The 18573-nt window shown below is 46.3% G+C and overlaps 1 pseudogene; it reads left to right on the forward strand.

Moving 5' to 3' along the window:
• The first annotated feature begins 1283 nt into the window (after window positions 1–1283).
• LOC148145921 (U2 spliceosomal RNA) lies at window positions 1284–1496 on the forward strand (annotated as a pseudogene).
• The last annotated feature ends 17077 nt before the right edge of the window (window positions 1497–18573 follow it).

Here is an 18573-nt window from a genome sequence, read left to right on the forward strand (position 1 = left end):
AGCAGACATGGGTCCCTGGTGCTGTGAGGCAGCAGTGCTAACCACGGAGCCACTGTACCACCCCAAATGGGGAAGCACATATCCTCCTCCCAATGGCCACCTTTGTGTGTGTCTGCATCAAGCTGTGTGCAGACCTTTGGTTCACAAACACTAAATGTCACAAGGTACTGAAGTTCCTTTCACCCTGGTGCAGAGCTGGTACTGTGGTTATCGCTGCTGTCTGACAACACCAGGGACCTGTGTTTGATTCCAGCCTTGGTTGACTGGCTGTGTAGAGTTTGCAGATTTCCCCTATGTCTGTGTGGGTTCTACACAGTAAAAAGATGTGCAGGCTAGGTGGATTGGCTATCCAGGGATGCGAAGGCTATGTGGATTAGCCATGGTTAACAGCTGGGATACGGAGATAATGTGGGGTACTGGGTTTGGATGGGATGCCCTTTGAGGGGTCAGTGCAGAATTAACTGGCTGAGAGGCCTCTATCCGCACTGTAAAGAATTTATGTTGTGAAGGATAAGTCTGATCTTGTTTCTGCAGAACACTCCAAGTAGTTGGACAATTTGTATCAGCTGTTCCTCCAGCGAAGGCTTTGAACAAAAACAGTCTTGAACACAAGTCCATCAGGCAGGGGTCAGCATGTAACATCTTGAGAGGGTTGATCCTGTGGATAGTTTTCTGAGCAGACAGTTAGAAATCATAGCAGTTCAGGCAGCATCCAAGGAGCTTCGAAATCAACGTTTCGGGCATAAGCCCTTCATCTGATTTATTCCTGATGAAGGGCTTTTGCCCGAAACGTCGATTTCAAAGCTCCTTGGATGCTGCCTGAACTGTTGTGCTCTTCCAGCACCACTAATCCAGAATCTGGTTTCCAGCATCTGCAGTCATTGTTTTTACCTAGTTAAAAAAACATTTAGCAGAACACCTATGCACTGCCTGGCAAACCATAGATTTGCTTTGTGGTCTATCTGAAACTTGTTGGTTTTCCAGTGACAAGGAGCTGACCTTGACCGAGTGTTGCAGACTGGTGCTTTCCAAAGTTCAAAACAACATTAAGACGGACAAACTGAAGCTTGGGACAAGGGCAGCTACTGACAAGATGCAGTGGGGAAAAACCGCCGTCTAAGGGCTTTATGAGGGTCTGTTCAGTTAGCAGACTCTTGTTGCATTGAAATGAACATAAATTGTTTCCTGTATGAGTCGGAAATACCTTTGTTTTTGCAACAGCACGGATGCTTTGAGGAATGCATCATTTGTTTTTCTCTGCAAAGAACGTGCAGAACAAATTTAGAACCTCTGTATGTACTTAGAAATGATTTTATGAACAAAGTGGATTTTTGAGATAAAAGAATTCCATTATCAGTTTAATATCTGATAGGTCCCTTATCTGGGGACCATCTATTAAATTGATTTGTGGAGCAGGGAGATGGAATAGGGGCTTGCTCCGTCCACTCCACGCATCGACCTGGTATTGCAGTACCTCCGGGAACGGTGCACCCCTCATCTATAAATCTCAGAACATGTATATGGCTCAGGTTTTTGGTGCTTTGCCTGCGCGTGTGAACCACACTTTCTTTTTAAAGTTTGTAAGCTGCTTCATTTCTCTTTGCGTCGGTCTGCAACTCAAACCCCAAATTTTGCACAAAACATACCTACCACGTGCGCACACAAAACCACAAATTGCTGGAGAAACTCAGCAGATCTGGCAGCATCTGCACAAACAAAGCAGTGTTTCAAACCCAGTGACCGTTATTCAGAATCCAGCTTGGTGCTGGTGCAAGTCTATCCGTCTCCCCACCCCCTCCCCCAAGGACATTATGCTAACAACTTGTTAATATTTTGAAACAAAGCCAAGTCGGGGGGAGGTTTATTCAGTTGTTGGGCGTGGTGCTCTATTGGATGTTTCTATTGTCAGCCTTTGTGTCAAGGTTAGAGTGGCGCTGGAAAAGAACAGTAGGTCAGGCAGCCTCCGAGGAGCAGGAAAACTAACGTTTCGGGCATAAACCCTAAAGTGACCTCCAATGATGAAGATTTTACACCCTGGGGTGCTGTGCTTTTCCAGCATCACACTCTCGACTGTGACCTCCGACCTGCTGTTTCAGAGTAAATGCTCTGAGGGATCGGGTCAGACTATGGGGTGCCGGATCTCAGTGTCATCCTGGCAGCTGTTAAGTGTTGGTGTCTGCTGGGCTTCCCCGGGCACAGCTCACTCTGGCTAAATCTCGGGACTCTGTGGATGGATCCACTCGGTGGAGCATCAGCCTCCGAATGGTCCTGTCTCCTGGGCCGACACTCCTGGAATCACGGGTTCTTCTGTTCAGGTAAAAACCTCCTGTTGTGTTTGCAGAAAGATCTTAAACAGGTACTGTCGAAATTCAGAAAGGGATGCAATAATAATCTTACAATAATTCATTAATTATTTACAGCATATTAATATTCCTTCCTTTCTAACTTGTCCAGGATCCTGGAGTTTTAAACTCAAATAAACTGTTGCACTGCGTTAACAACGGGTCTGAGACTTTATTATCAACCACGACCCTGAGAGGCTGGATTCACCCAGGTAAGAACGCAGGTTCCCAGCCCTCGGGGACATCAGTGAATCAAACGGGACTTCAGGGTGGGATTTGAAGGTATTAACCCAAGAGCACCTAGTCTGTTTAACACTTCTGTTTGTTTCCTTTTCCTGATCCAGTTTAAAATCATGTGACCACTGTTTGATTCCGTAAGTTTGGAGATTTCTGATGTTCAAATTGTCAGTCATTATGAAATCCATAAAAGTATAAAAGCAAATTACTGCGGATGCTGGAATCTGGAATTATGAAATCCATGTTCACTCATCAACTACACTAACCTGATGTACTCTCCCTCCTTATCATTGAAAATTTAAACAAAATCAATTTGTTTTTCATCATGAGATGAAGGCACAAGCCAGCATTTATTTCCCATTCCTAATTGCCCAGAGGCAGTTAAAAACCAAGCAGCTTGTTGTGGGTCTGGAGTCACATGTAGACCAGGCCAGGTCAGGATGGCAGTTGCCTCCCCTGAAGGACATTAGTGAATAAAATATGTTTTTTTCAACAATGGATTCATGATCATTGACAGACTCTTACTTGTAGATTTTTTCTTAATTCTGCATTTTGGGAAAACAAATCTTAGCAGGACTTATACACTTAATGGTAAGGTCCTAGGGAGTGTTGCTCAACAAAGAGACCTTGGCGTGCAGGTTCATAGCTCCTTGAAAGTGGAGTCACAGGTAGATAGGATAGTAAAGAAGGCGTTTGGTATGCTTTCCTTTATTAGTCAGAGTACTGAGTAAAGGAGTTGGGAGGTCATGTTGCAGCTGTACAGGATATTGGTTAGGCCACTGTTGGAATATTGCGTGCAATTCTGGTCTCCTTCCTATCGGAAAGATGTTGTGAAACTTGAAAGGGTTCAGAAAAGATTTACAAGGATGTTGCCAGGGTTGGAGGATCTGAGCTACAGGGAGAGGCTGAACAGGCTGGGGCTGTATTCCCTGGAGCGTCGGAGGCTGAGGGGCATGGATAGGATAAATAGGCAAAGTCTTTTCCCTGGGGTCGGGGAGTCCAGAACTAGAGGGCATGGGTTTAGGGTGAGAGTGGAAAGATATAAAAGAGACCTAAGAGGCAACGTTTTCACGCAGAGGGTGGTACATGTACGGAATGAGCTGCCAGAGGATGTGGTGAAAGCTGGTACAATTGCGACATTTAAGAGGCATTTGGATGGGTATATGAATAGGAAGGGTTTGGAGGGACATGGGCCGGGTGCTGGCAGGTGGGACTAGATTGGGTTGGGATATTTGGTCGGCGTGGACGGGTTGGACCGAAGGGTCTGTTTCCATGCTGTACATCTCTATGACTCTATTTTCATTGGATTCAAATTCCACCATCTGCCATGGTCGGATTAAAGTCAGGTCCCTGGGATATTACCTGGGTATCTAGATTAACAGTCTAGCAATAGTTAAAAATCACACAACACCAGGTTATAGTCCAACAGGTTTAATTGGAAGCACATTAGCTTTTGGAGCGTTGCTCCTTCATCCGGTGGTTCATGTACTCCCCAGCCCAACACTGGCATCTCCAAATCAGTCTAGTAATAATATCACTAGGGCATCACCTCCCCAATATCGAGTACTAATTGCCATAAGACATTCATGCTGGTTTTTCTGAATTATGTCACATTCAGACAGAATAATGAATGACTACGTTTGACAGTGTGTTGGCTGGTGGAAGCACTTTGTGTCATTTGGCTGCAGGCTGTAGGTCACTCTCTCCAGGACCAGGTCAGGGTCAAGATTCTGGGGGTAGCTATAAATGAGGATTTAATGGGCTGATTTATATGTGGGTATGCCAGATGTGCAATTAATTAGATGAATACTCATCAGTAAACAATGTGAGTTATTGCTGTGATTTGTTATGATTCAATGCTTATTTTTTCAGAGCACAGAACTTCTCTGTTAGTACCTAGAAATTCTCAAAGCTCTGGCAGACAGGAGACAGTTCAGTGACAGCTGGAAAACAGTGTATGGTCTTCACTAGGATTTGGAAAACACCAACGTGGTCCGTGCTCAGCTCCACTGTGGAGTCACAGTGCCTGTGTCAAGGCAGGAGTGTGTTCATGGGGACTGGGGTCTCAGAATGGACGGACAATGCGACACTTCTGTAAGACTGCCCTCGATCTTCAGCCACTCGCCAAAATTGCACCAAACTCAACAATGTTGGTCTGACATAATCTGGTGAGTACAGAATTACTGAAAAATAGACACATTTCACTTTAGTATTTGTAAAAGTAACAGTGTTGACATTTGCATGCGTCAGTCTAACAGTGTCAAATCTAAACTTGTCAGAGAGTCACAATGTTCTCCTGCACAGAGAAGAGGTCTCTTTGGCGATAGTGACTACAGTTCAGTTACGTTCACAATAGGGCATGATAGGTATATACTGCAGGGAAGGTGGTATAATTGGAGGAAAGGCAATTATGATGTGATTCAGCAAGATTTAGGATGCATCGGATGGGGAAGGAAACTGCAGGGGCTGGACACACTTGAAATGTGGAGCTTATTCAAGGAACAGCTACTGTGGGTCCTTGATAAGTATATACCTATCAGGCAGGGAGGTAGTTGTCGAGAGAGAGAACCATGGTTTACTAAAGAAGTTGTAGCTCTTGTCAAGAGGAAGAAGAAGGCTTATGTGATGATGAGGTGTGAAGGCTCAGTTTCGGGGATTGGGAGTCATAAGTTAGACAGAAAAGATCAAAGGATAGGGTTAGAGGAGCCAGGAGGGGTCATGAGAAGCTGTTCGCGGATCAGATCAAAGAAAATCCTATGGCTTTCCATAGGTATATCAGGAAGAAAAGAATGACTGGACTAAGATTAGGGCCCATCAAAGATAGTAGTGGGAAGTTGTGTGTGGAATCTGAGGACACAGGGAAGCGCTTTTTGTCAGTATTCACAATGGAAAAGGGCAACAGTTTGGATCAGAAATTGGCGAACTGAAAGAAATCAGAGGGTGGTGGCTGATGTGAAATGTTCGTCCTGGAGGTCAATTACCAGTGGTGTGCCACAAGGATCTGTTTTGGGGCCACTGCTGTTCGTCATTTTTATAAATGATCCGGATGTGGGTGGAGAACGATGGGTTAGTAAATTTGTGGATGACACAAAGGTAGGCAGAATTGTGGATAGTGCCGAAGAATGTTGTGGGTTACAGAGGGACATCGATAAGCTGCAGAGCTGGGCTGAGAGGTGGCAAATGGAGTTTAATGTGGAAGGTTCACTTCAGAAGAAGCAACAGGAATGAAGAGTACTGGGCTATTGGTAAAAATGTTGAAAGTGTCGATGAACAGAGAGAACTCAGTGTCCAGGTGTGTAAATCCCTTAAAGTTGTGACCCAGTTTGATAGGGTTGTTAAGAAGGCATATGGTGTGTTGGCGTTTATTGGTAGGGGGATTGCGTTTTGGAGCCACGAGGTCATGCATCAGCTGTACAAGACACTGATAAGGGTTTGGACGAGGTTTCAGAGAAGATTTACTAGGATGTTGCCTCATATGGAAGGAAGGTCTTACAAGGAAAGGTTGAGGGAACTGAGGCTGTTTTTGTTAGAGAGAAGAAAGTTGAGAGGTGACTTAATTGAGACATAGAAGATAATCAGCGGGTTAGATAGGGTGGACAGTGAGAGCCTTTTTCCTCAGATGGTGAATGCTAACACGAGGGGACATAGCTTTAAATTGAGGGGTGATAAGAATAATAGGGTAGTTTAGGGTGTAGATTTGCTCACTAAGCTGTAGGTTTGATATCCAGGCGTTTCATTTCCTGGCTAGGTAACATCATCAGTGGCGACCTCCAAGTGAAGCGAAGCTGTTGTCTCCTGCTTTCTATTTGTATCTTTCTCCTGGATGGGGTTCCTGGGGTTTGTGGTGATGTCATTTCCTGTTTGTTTTCTGAGGGGTTGATAGATGGCATCTAGATCTATGTGTTTGTTTATGGCGTTGTGGTTGGAGTGCCAGGCCTCTAGGAATTCTCTGGCATGTCTTTGCTTCGCCTGTCCCAGGATAGATGTGTTGTCCCAGTCGAAATGGTGGTTTTTTTCATCCTCGTAGGGCTACGAGGGAGAGAGGGTCGTGTCTTTTTGTGGCTAGCTGGTGTTCGTGTATCCTGGTGGCTAACTTTCTTCCTGTTTGTCCTACGTAGTGTTTGTGGCAGTCCTTGCATGGAATTTTGTAGAGTAGGGTAGTTATGGTAGGGGATTTTAACTTTCCAAACATCGACTGGGACTGCGATAGTGTTAAAGGTTTAGATGGAGAGGAATTTCTCAAATGTGTACGAGACAATTTTCTGATTCAGTATGTGGATGTACTTACTAGGGAAGGTGACAACCTCTTGGGAAATAAGCAGGGCAGGTGACTGGGGAGCACTTTGGGGCCAGTGACCATAATTCTATTCGTTTTAAAATAGTGATGGAAAGGATAGACCAGATCTAAAAGTTGAAGTTCTAAATTGGAGAAAGGCCAATTTTTATGGTATTAGACAACAACTTTCAAAAGCTGATTGGAGGCAGATGTTCACAGGTAAAGGGACGGCTGGAAAATGGGAAGCCTTCAGAAATGAGATAACAAGAATCCAGAGAAAGGATATTCCTCTCAAGGTGAAAGGGAAGGCTGGTAACTATAGGGAATGCTGGATGACTAAAGAAATTGAGGGTTTGGTTAAGAAAAAGAAGGAAGCATATGTCAGGATAGGTCGAGTGAATCCTTAAAAGAGTATAAAGGAAGTAGGAGTATACTTAAGAGGGAAATCAGGAGGGCAAAAAGGGGACATGAGATAGCTTTGGCAAATAGAATTAAGGAGAATCCAAAGAGTTTTTACAAATATATTAAGGACAAAAGGGTAACGAGGGAGATCAGCAATGCGGCCTTTGTGTGGAGCCACAGAAAATGGGGGAGATACTAAATGGATATTTTGCATCAGTATTTACTGTGGAAAAGGATATGGAAGATATAGACTGTAGGGAAATAGATGGTGACATCTGCAAAACGTCCAGATTACAAAGGAGGAAGTGCTGGATGTCTTGAAACGGTTAAAAGTGGATAAACCCCCAGGACCTGATCAGGTGTACCCAAGAACTCTGTGGGAAGCTAGAGAAGTGATTGCTGGGCCTCTTGCTGAGATATTTGTATCAGCGATAGTCACAGGTGAGGTGCTGGAAGACTGGAGGTTGGCAAACATGGTGCCACTGTTTAAGAAGGGCAGTGAAGACAAGCCAGGGAACTATAGACCAGTGAGCCTGACCTCGGTGGTGGGCAAGTTGTTGTTGGGAATCCTGAGGGACAGGATGTACATGTATTGAGGGCAGAGCAGCAGATGTGATCTATATGGACTCCAGTAAGGCGTTCGACAAGGTTCCCAACGGGAGAATGATTAACAAGGTTAGATCTCATGGAATACAGGGAGAACTAGCCATTTGGATACAGAACTGGCTCAAAGGTAGAAGTCAGAGGATGGTGGTGGAGGGTTGTTTTTCAGACTGGAGGCCTGTGAGCAGTGGAGTGCCACAAGGATCGGTGCTGGGCCCTCTACTTTTTGTCATTTACATAAATGATTTGGATGCAAGCATAAGAGGTACAGTTAGTAAGTTTGCAGATGACACCAAAATTGGAGGTGTAGTGGACAGCGAAGAGGGTTATCTTAGATTACAACAGGATCTGGACCAGATGGGCCAATGGGCTGAGAAGTGGCAGATGAAGTTTAATTCAGATAAATGTGAGGTGCTGCATTTTGGGAAAGCGAATGCTAGCAGGACTTATACACTTAATGGTAAGGTCCTAGGGTGTGTTGCTGAACAAAGAGACCTTAGAGTGCAGATTCATATCTCCTTGAAAGTGGAGTCGCAGGTAGATAGGATAGTGAAGAAGGCGTTTGGTATGCTTTCCTTTATTGGTCAGAGTACTGAGTATAGGAGTTGGGAGCTCATGTTGTGGCTGTACAGGACATTGGTCAGGCCACTGTTGGAATATTGCGTGCAATTCTGGTCTCCTTCCTATCGGAAAGATGTTGTAAAACTTGAAAGGGTTCAGAAAAGATTTACAAGAATGTTGCCAGGGTTGGAGGATTTGAGCTGCAGGGAAAGGCTGAACAGGCTGGGGCTGTTTTCTCTGGAGGCTGAGGAGTGACCTTATAGAGGTTTACAAAATTATGAGGGGCATGGATAGGATAAATAGACAAAGTACTTTCCCTGGGGTCGGGGAGTCCAGAACGAGAGGGCATAGATTTAGGGTGAGAGGGAAAAGATATAAAAGAGACCTAAGGGGCAACTTTTTCACGCAGAGGGTGGTGCGTGTATAGAATGAGCTGCCAGAGGATGTGATGGAGGCTGGTACAATTGCAACATTTAAGAGGCATTTGGATGTGTATATGAATAGGAAGGATTTGGAGAGATATGGGCCAGGTGCTGGCAGGTGGGACTAGATTGGGTTGTGATATCTGGTTGCATGGACGGGTTGGACCGAATGGTCTGTTTCCATGCTGTACATCTCTATGATTCTTTGACTCTAGTAATTTCTTTACTCAGAGAGTAGTAAGGGTGTGGACCGGCCTGCCTGCAACAGTAGTAGACTCAGTGACGTTAAGGGCATTTAGATGAGCATTGCACATATATATGGATAGTAATGGAACGGTATAGGTTAGGTGGGCATCAGATTAATTTCACAGGCCGGTGCAACATTGAGGACTGAAGGGCCTGTACTGTGCTGCAAAGTTCTGAGTTCTATGTTCTATGTATGTCTCTTCAGCCCATTGAGTCTGTGCTCTTGAAAAGAAAACACCTAACTATTCTAATCTCATTTTCCAGCACTTGGCCCATTGCCTCATTTGGCTTGGCAATGCAAGTGTACATCTAGAAAATTCTGAAAAATTATACGGGTTTCTGTCTGTACCATCCTGCTAGGTAGTGAGTCCCTGATTCCTACTGCAATCTGAGTGAAAAATATTCCTCACATCCCCACTAAACATACTGCCCCTTACCTAAGGCCACTTTTGGAATATTGTGCACAATTCAGGTCTCCCTCCTATCGGAAAGATGTTATGAAATTTGAAAGGGTTCAGAAAAGATTTACAAGGATATTGCCGGAGTTGGAGGATTTGAGCTATAGGGAGAGGCTGAATAGGCTGGGGCTGTTTTCTCTGGAGCGTCGGAGGCTGAAGGGTGACCTTATAGAGGTTTATAAAATCATGAGGGGCATGGATAGGGTAAATAGATAAAAGTATTTTCCCTGGGGATGGGGGAGTCCAGAACTAGAGGGCATAGGTTTAGGGTGAGAGGTGAAAGATATAAAAGGGACCTAAGGAGCAACGTTTTCATGCAGAGGGTGGCGCATGTGTGGAATGAGCTGCCAGAGTAAGTACTGGAGGCTGGTACAATTACAGCATGTAAAAGGCATCTGGATGGGTATATGAATAGGAAGGGTTCAGAGGAATATGGGCCCAGTTCTGTCAAATGGGACTTGATTAATTTAGGATATCTGGTCAGCGTGGGCGAGTTGGACCGAAAGGTTACTGCTTTTAGTCATTTTTATAAATAACCTGGATGAGTGAGTAGAAGGATGGGTTAGTAAATTTGTGGATGACACTAAACCCTGTGGAGTTGTGGACAGTGTGGAAGGATGTTGCAGGCTATAGAACGACATAGCTAAGCTGCAGAGCTGGGCGGAGAGGTGACAAATGGAGTTTAATGCGGAAATGTGTGAAGTGATTCACTTTGGAAGGAGTAACAGGAATACAGAGCACTGGGCTAATGGTAAGATTCCTGGATTTGTAGAGAGATCTTGGTGTCCATGTGCATAGATCCCTGAAAGTTGCCATCCAGGTTCTTAGGATTGTTAAGGTGTACAGTGTGTTAGCTTTTATTGGTAGAGGGATTGAGTTTTGGAGCTGTGAGGTCATGCTGCAGCTGTACAAAACTCTAGTGTAGCTGCACTTGAAGTATTGCACTCAGCTCTGGTTGCCGCATTATAGGAAGGATGTGGAAGCTTTGGAAAGAGGAGATTTCCCAGGATTTTGCCTAGGATGAAGGGAAGGTCTCATGAGGAAAGGTGAGGGGCTTGAGGTTGTATTTGTTTGAGAGAAGAAGATAAAAGATGACTTAATAGAGATATACAAGATGATCAGAGGATTAGACAGGGTGGACAGTGAGAGCCTTTTTCCTTTGATGGTGATGGCTAGCACAAGGCGACATAGCTTTAAATTGAGGGGTGATAGATATAGGGCAGATGTCAGAGGTAGTTTCTTTACTCAGAGAGTAGTAGGGGCGTGGGACACACTGCCTGCAGCAGTAGTAGACTCGCCAACTTTAAGGGCATTTAAATGGTCATTGGATAAATATATGAATGATGATGAAATAGTGGAGGTGAGATGGGCTTCAGGTCGGTACCTCAGGTTGGCACAACATCGTGGGCCAAATAGCCTGTACTGCCCCGTATTGTTCTGTGTTCTATGTTTTATGTTGTTTCCATGCTGTACATCTCTGTGACTCTAAGGTCGATGCCCCCTGGTTATTGATCCTTTCATCTCCTCTGTATATGCCTCTCTTAAGTTTATGTACCTCAATGTCTCCTCTCAGTCCCCTCTCCAAGGAAAATGAGCTCAACCCATCCAATCACTGTTCATCGCTTGTATTGGAACATAGGAAAAGGAGTCAGCCACTCAGCTCCTTGAACCTATTATTGCATTCAAAGAGGTGCCTTTGGTCTGATCGCTTAATAACTTTGCTTAACAATAAAACATCTCAGATTTAAGATTAACAACTGATCCAGCATCCACTGCTGTTTGTGGAAGAGAGTTCCCAAGCCCTGCCACCCTTGCACATAGAAGCGCTTCTGAACATCTCTCCTAAACGGTGTGGCCCTGATTCTTAGACTACGCCCCCGGCTCTGGAATCAGGGGTGATGTAGGCTTTGTGACATTGTTGCTAGGTAATTAAACCAGAAGGGCAGGCAATGTTCCCACCCAGACAGATGGTGAAATGTGACTTCAGTCAAAATCTGCAATCAAGAGTCTAATGGTGCATGTGAAACCTTTGTTAATTGTCAGGAAAAGTCCACCTGGTTCAGTAACTTCCTTTAGGAAAGGAAATTGACATCTTTACATGGTTTAGCCTACATGTGCCCTGGTTCCCTCCCACAGATATGTAGGTTAGGTGAATTGGCCATGCTAAATTGCCCATATTGCCCAGGGATGTGTGGGTTGGTCATGGGAAATGCATGGTGATCGGGTGTGGGTGTGGGTGGGATGCTCTTTGGAGGGGCAGTGTGACCTCGATGGGCTGAATGGCCTGCTTCCACATTGCAGGTTTTGTATTCTATTCTATGAGACTCCATACCTACAGCATTATGGTTGACCCTGACTGCCCTCTTGGCAATTGTAGATGGACATGAAATGCTGACTGGGCCAGTAACAACAATGTCCCATGAACAAATTAAAAAATCTCCAGCAAATGGAAATAGTTTATTCTTATCTACACTGTCTTTCTCTGTTAATACCTGAAACACTTCCAACTGATCAGTTCTAACCTCATAAATTTAGAGAATACAGACCTAATTTAGATAATCTCACCTCATAATTTGTCACCTGAAACTATGGTATCATTCTTTAAACCTACATTGTGTTCCCTCCTAGGCCTTCCTATCCTTACTAAGGATCTAAATAATTCTTAAACTTTTGCTCACAATCCTCCAAGTCGGGTCTAACCAGGGTTTTGTACAGTTGCAGCATAACTTTTGCATTGCTCTACTCTGGTCTTCTAGATATAAAGGCCAGCAATCTGCTAACTTTCTTGATTATTCTTTGCTAAAACTGTTCAGGCTACAGTTGTAAACTTTTCAATGCCGTAGTGTCATACAGCACGGAAACAGACCCTTTGGTGCAACTCATCTATGCTGACCAGATATCCCAGCATGGTTAGCACTGCTGCCACACAGCGCCAGAGACCCAGGTTCAATTCCCAACTCAGGCGACTGACTGTGTGGAGTTTGCACGTTCTCCCCGTGTCTGCGTGGGTTTCCTCCGGGTGCTCCGGTTTCCTCCCACAGTCACAAAGATGTGTGGGTTAGGTGAATTGGCCATGCTAAAATTGCCCGTAGTGTTACGTTAAAAGGGGTAAATGTATGGGCGCTTCGGCGGGTCGGTGTGGACTTGTTGGGCCGAAGGGCCTGTTTCCACACTGTAAGTAATCTAATCTAGTTTCATTTATCAGCACTTGGCCCATAACTTTCCAAACCCTTCCTATTCCTATACCCATCCAGATGCCTTTTAATTGTTCCAATTGTACTAGCCTCCACCACTTCTTCTGGCAGCTCAATCCATACACATACCCTCCTCTGCATGATAAAGTTGGCCCTTTGGTCTCTTTTATATCTTTCCCCTCTCACCTTAAAAGTATGCCCTCCAGTTTTGGACTCCCCCACCTCAGGGAAAGGACCTTGTCTATTTACGCTATCCATGCCCCTCAAGATTTTATAGACCTCTATAAGGTCACCCCTCAATCTTCGACGCTTCAGGGAAAACAGCCCCAGCCTATTCAACCTCTCCCTCTAGCTTAAATCCTCTAACCCTGGCAACATCTTTGTAAATATTTTCTGATCCCTTTCAAGTTTCACAACATCCTTCTGACAGGAAGGAGCCCAAAATGGCACGCAATATTCCTAAAGTGGCCTAACTCACGACCTTTACAACCGCAACATGCCCTCCCAACTCCTATACTCCAAGCTCTGACGATTAATGGAATGCATACCAAACACCTTCTTCACTATCCTATCTACCAGCAACTCTACTTTCAAGGAGCTATGAACCTGCACTTCAAGGTCTCTTTGTTCAACAACACTCCTGAGGACCTTATCATTAAGTGTATACATCCTGCTAAGATTTGCTTTCCCAAAATGCAGCACCTTACATTTATCTAAATTAAACTCAATCTGCCACTTCTCAGCCCATTGGCCCATCTGATCGAGATCCCATTGTAATCTGAGGTGTTGCTGTCCACCACAATTCCAATTTTGATGTCATCTGCAAACTTACTAACTATACCTCTTATGATCACATCCAAATCATTTATGTAAATGATGAAAAGTAGTGGACCCAGCACCCATCCTTGTGGCACTCCACTAGTCACTAAACAAGGAGGTTAAGGATAATATAAACACAACAGCTAAAGCAGACCATATTGCAAATGTGAGTGGCATACCGGAAGATTGGGAAACTTTCAAAGATCACAAAAGAGTTACTTAAAAAGATGTAAAAAGAGCAAAAATAAATTACAAAATAAAACAAAGCAAGTATAAAAGCAGGTAGTGAAAGCTTCTATAAGTGTATAAAAAAATGAAGAGAATTGTTTGTTAGAATTAGCTTTATTCTCACGTGTACTCAAGTGAGTGCGGTGACAAGTTTACAAGTCACCACTTACAGTGCCATCTTCAGTACAAAGGAACCTATCTACAGATTTATAAACACATATTTTTTAGGCAAACCAAAGTTAGAAAAATGAAGAAATATAAGTTCAGAAAAACAGTCCTTCTAACCCAGTCCATGCCAGCACCTAGTCTCCAGACCGTGTCGGCCTTCAACTCAAGGCCAGAAGAGCAGCCTGAGGTCATGCTGACCGCCACGCCGGGCCGAGAGACCGCCACGCCAGGCCGAAAGACCACCACGCCGGGCCGAGAGACCGCCACGCCGGGCCGAGAGACCGCCACACCGGGCCGAGAGACCGCCACACCGGGCCGAGAGACCGCCACACCGGGCCGAGAGACCGCCACACCGGGCCGAGAGACCACCACACCGGGCCGAGAGACCGCCACGCCGGGCCGAGAGACCACCACGCCGGGCCGAGAGACCACCACACCGGGCCGAGAGACCACCACACCGGGCCGAGAGACCGCCACGCCGGGCCGAGAGACCACCACGCCGGGCCGAGAGACCGCCACGCCGGGCCGAGAGACCACCACGCCGGGCCGAGAGACCGCCACGCCGGGCCGAGAGACCACCACGCCAGGCCGAGAGACCGCCACACCAGGCCGAGAGACCGCCACACCGGGCCGAGAGACCGCCACACCGTGCCGAGAGACCGCCACGCTGGGCCGAGAGACCGCCACACTGGGCCGAGAGGACACCGCGTCGGGCCGAGAGGACACCGCGCCAGGCCGAGGAACTGCCACGCCAGTCTGAGAGACCACCACACTGGGCCGAGAGACCACCACACCAGGCCAAGAGACCGCCACACCAGACCGAGAGGACACCGAGCCGGGCCAAGAGACCGCCACCCCAGACCGAGAGACCGCCACGCCGCACCGAGAGACTGCCACACCGGGCTGAGAGACCGCCACACTTGGCCGAGAGGCTGCCACGCCAGGGCGAGAGGCTGCCACGCCAGGACGAGAGACCGCCATGCCAGGACGAGAGACCGCCAGGACGAGAGACCGCCCACCGGGCCGAGAGACAGGCCGGGCCGGAGACAGCATGCTGGGTTGGGAGGATGCCACGCAAAGTCTGCGCTGGGGCCGGGAGTTCAGGACATCACTAAAGGTAAATTAAGGAAGCACAAATGGGAAACAAAACGAAACAGATGGAGCAGACGTGTTGACCTGCTTGAAGCAGTTTTCCTCCACCCAGGGTGAAATTGTCTGCATAGCCATCTAAAATAAATACTGGTCCCTTGCAGGATGAGACCGGGGAGTTAATAGTGGGAACACAGAAATGACAGAGACACAAAGTTAATATTTGCCTCAGCTTTCACTGCAGAATATCCAAATAGTAATAGGTAATGCTGAGATTATAGAAAAAGAGGAACTTTGAACAATCATCATAATTAGGGAAAACATACTGAGCAAATGGTTGTAATTTATAGCAGAAAAGTCCCCATAGCCTTAGTCACCCATCATAGCGTCTTGGAATCATAGTCATAGAGATGTAAAGCACAGAAACAGACCCTTTGGTCCAACTCGTCCAATGTCAACCAGATATCCCAATTCAATCACGATTCACTTACCAGCACCTGGCCCGTATCCCTCCAGCAATTGTACCAGCCTCCACCACTTCCTCTGGCAGCTCATTCCATACACGTACCACCCTGTGAGTGAAAAAGTTGCCCCTTAGATCTCTTCTGTATCTTTCCCTTCTCACCCTAAACCTATGCCCTCTAGTTCTGGACTCCCCCACCCCAGGGAAAAAAACTTGGTCGATTTATCCTATCCATGCCCCTCATGATTGTATAACGTCACCCCTCAGCCTCTGACGCTCCAGGGAAAACAGTCCTAGCCAATTCAACCTCTCCCTATAACTCAAATCCTCCAACCATGGCAACATCCTTGTAAGTTTTTTCTGAACCCTTTCAAGTTTCACAACATCTGTGCTGTACTTTTCTATGTTTTATGTTTTACTGGTCCATGCTCTAAGTTCTTCACTCTTATTCCGGACACTCCTTGCATTAAAGCAGACACACTTTAACGATCCCTTTGTTTCATCGCATGAGAAACCTTCCCGATAGATTCACTACATCCTACCACTGTCCTGTCTGCAACTGACCCCCTCTCAGACATGTGGCTCCAATTCCCACCCCGCTGCCAAACTAGTTTAAACCCTCCCGAATTGCATGAGCAAATCTCCCACCCAGGATATTTGTATCCCTCCAGTTCAGGTGCAACCCGTCCTTCATGTACAGGTCCCACCTTCCCCAGAAGGTATCCCAATGGTCTAGGTATCTGAAGCCCTCCCTCCTGCACCAGCCTCACAGCCACGTGTTAAGCTACATTTGCTGACTGTTCCTCATCTCACTATCTCGTGGCACCGGTAGCAAACCCGAGATCACTACTCTACTCGTCCTGCTCTTCAGCTTCCAACCTAACGCTCTGTAGTCACTTTTCAGATCCTCAATCCCTTTCCTGGCTGTATCATTGGTGCCGATATGTACCACGATTTCTGGCTGCTACCCCTCCCCCTTTAGAATCTTGTAGACCCGATCGGCGACATCCCGGACCCTGGCACCAGGGAGGCAACGTACCTTCCGGGAGTCCCGTTCCTGACCACAAAATCTCCTGTCAATCCGTCTAACTATTGAGTCCCCTATTACTAGCGCTTTTCTATTTCCCACCCTTCCCTTCTGAGCCACAGTGCCAGGCTCAGTGCCAGAGACCTGACAACCATGGCTTACCCCTGGCAGGCTGACTCCACCAGCAGTATCCAAAACGGTATACTTATTGCTGAGGGGAACGGCCACAGGGGATCTCTGCTCTGACCATCGGTTCCCTTTCGTCCCCGTGACAGTAATCCAGCTGTCCTTATCTTGTATCTGGGGAGTGATCACTTCCCTGTCCATCCTCTCAATTTCCCCCTCAGACTCCCGGATGATCCATAGTTCATCCAGCTCCAGCTCCAGTTCCCCAACTCAGTTTTCGAGGAGCTGGAGTTGGGCGCACTTCCCGCAAATGTCCCTCACCTGCCACATTCTGCAGGAGGAGCACGCAACTACCCTGAGCGAAGGACTTCTGGGGAGTTTTTAAGTTGGTTAGATCTCACCCACTTAAAAACTCCCCAGACGTTCTTCGCTCATCCCTCGCACCTCTCGGCAAATGGAGGCCCGACACCTGAACTAAGGTTTTTAAGCCGTTAGACTCACTGTAGTTCTCCCTGTATTCCATGAGATCTAACCTTGCTCACCAGTCTCCCATGGGGAACCTTGTCGAACGCCTTACTGAAGTCCATATAGATCACATCTACTGCACATTAGGTTATGATACTGCGAAATTCGCTAATTCCACAGAAAAGGTTCCAGCATATAACATTCTTATTTAAAAAGGAAGGAGGCAGAAAGTGGGAAACTGTAGACCAAAGTTTGTGCGCAGATTTGTAGCTCAGGTGCTCGTTGTTGTGGTTCTGTTCGCCGAGCTGGAAGTTTTTGTTGCAAACGTTTCGTCCCCTGGCTAGGCGACATCATCAGTGCTTGGGAGCCTCCTGCGAAGCGCTTCTTTGATGTTTCCTCCGGTGTTTATAGTGGTCTGTCCCTGCCGCTTCCGGTTAGATTAACGTGTGATGTTAGGAAATTGTTGGAATCGATAAGACCATAAGAAATAAAAACAGAAATAGGCTGTTCAACTCGTTGAGCTTGCTCCACCATTCAATAGAATCAGGGCTAATCTGACATTCCTCATGCCCACATGCCTGCCTTTTCCCCCAAACCCACAATTCCCCTACAACCAACAATCTATCTGTCTCAGCCTCAAATGTACACAAGGGGATCAACCCCATAGCTCTTTGTGGCAAAAAGTTCCAAAGACGAAGAAATTCCTCCTTATGTCAGTTTTAAATTATCACCCCTTTATGCGGAGATTCTGCCCTCTTGTGTTAGACTCTCCCCTGAGGGGAAACATACTCTCATTATTTACCCTGTCAAGCCCCTTAAGAAAAAAAAAGTGAGGACTGCTGACGCTGGAGATCAGAGTCTAGAGTGAGGTGCTGGAAAAGCACAGCAGGTCAGGCAGAATCCGAGGAGCAGGAGAAACAACGTTTCAGGCATAAGCCTCATTCCTGATGAAGGATTTATGCCTGAAACATTGATTCTCCTGCTCCTCGGATGCTGCCTGACCTGCTGTGCTTTTCCAGCATCACAGACCCTTTAAGAATCCTACATGTTTCCAGGAGATCACCTCTCACTCCTCTAAACTCCAGTGAGTAGAGTCCCACATTGTTTAACCTTGCTCATAACACAATCCTTCCATACCTCGTGAACCTTCTTTGAACTACCTCCAATGAAAGAATATCATTCTTTAAATTTGGGGGCCAAAACTGCTCATATACTGCAGATGTGGTACAGGTGCTGTCAGACTTCCCAACTCTTATACTCTAACACCCTTGAAATAAGAGTAAACATTTTATTGTGGTAGATTATTTTACAGGAGAGAGTGAGGACTGCTGGAGATCAGAGCTGAAAATGTGTTGCTGGAAAAGCGCAGCAGGTCAGGCAGCATCCAAGGAGCAGGAGAATCGACATTTCCGGCATGAGCCCTTCTTCAGGAAGGGCTCATTATTTT

Source organism: Chiloscyllium plagiosum, unplaced genomic scaffold (genome assembly GCF_037043375.1).
Source record: "Chiloscyllium plagiosum isolate Xiang-an unplaced genomic scaffold, Cpla_swu_hap1 HiC_scaffold_23, whole genome shotgun sequence".
Classification (NCBI taxonomy): domain Eukaryota; kingdom Metazoa; phylum Chordata; class Chondrichthyes; order Orectolobiformes; family Hemiscylliidae; genus Chiloscyllium; species Chiloscyllium plagiosum.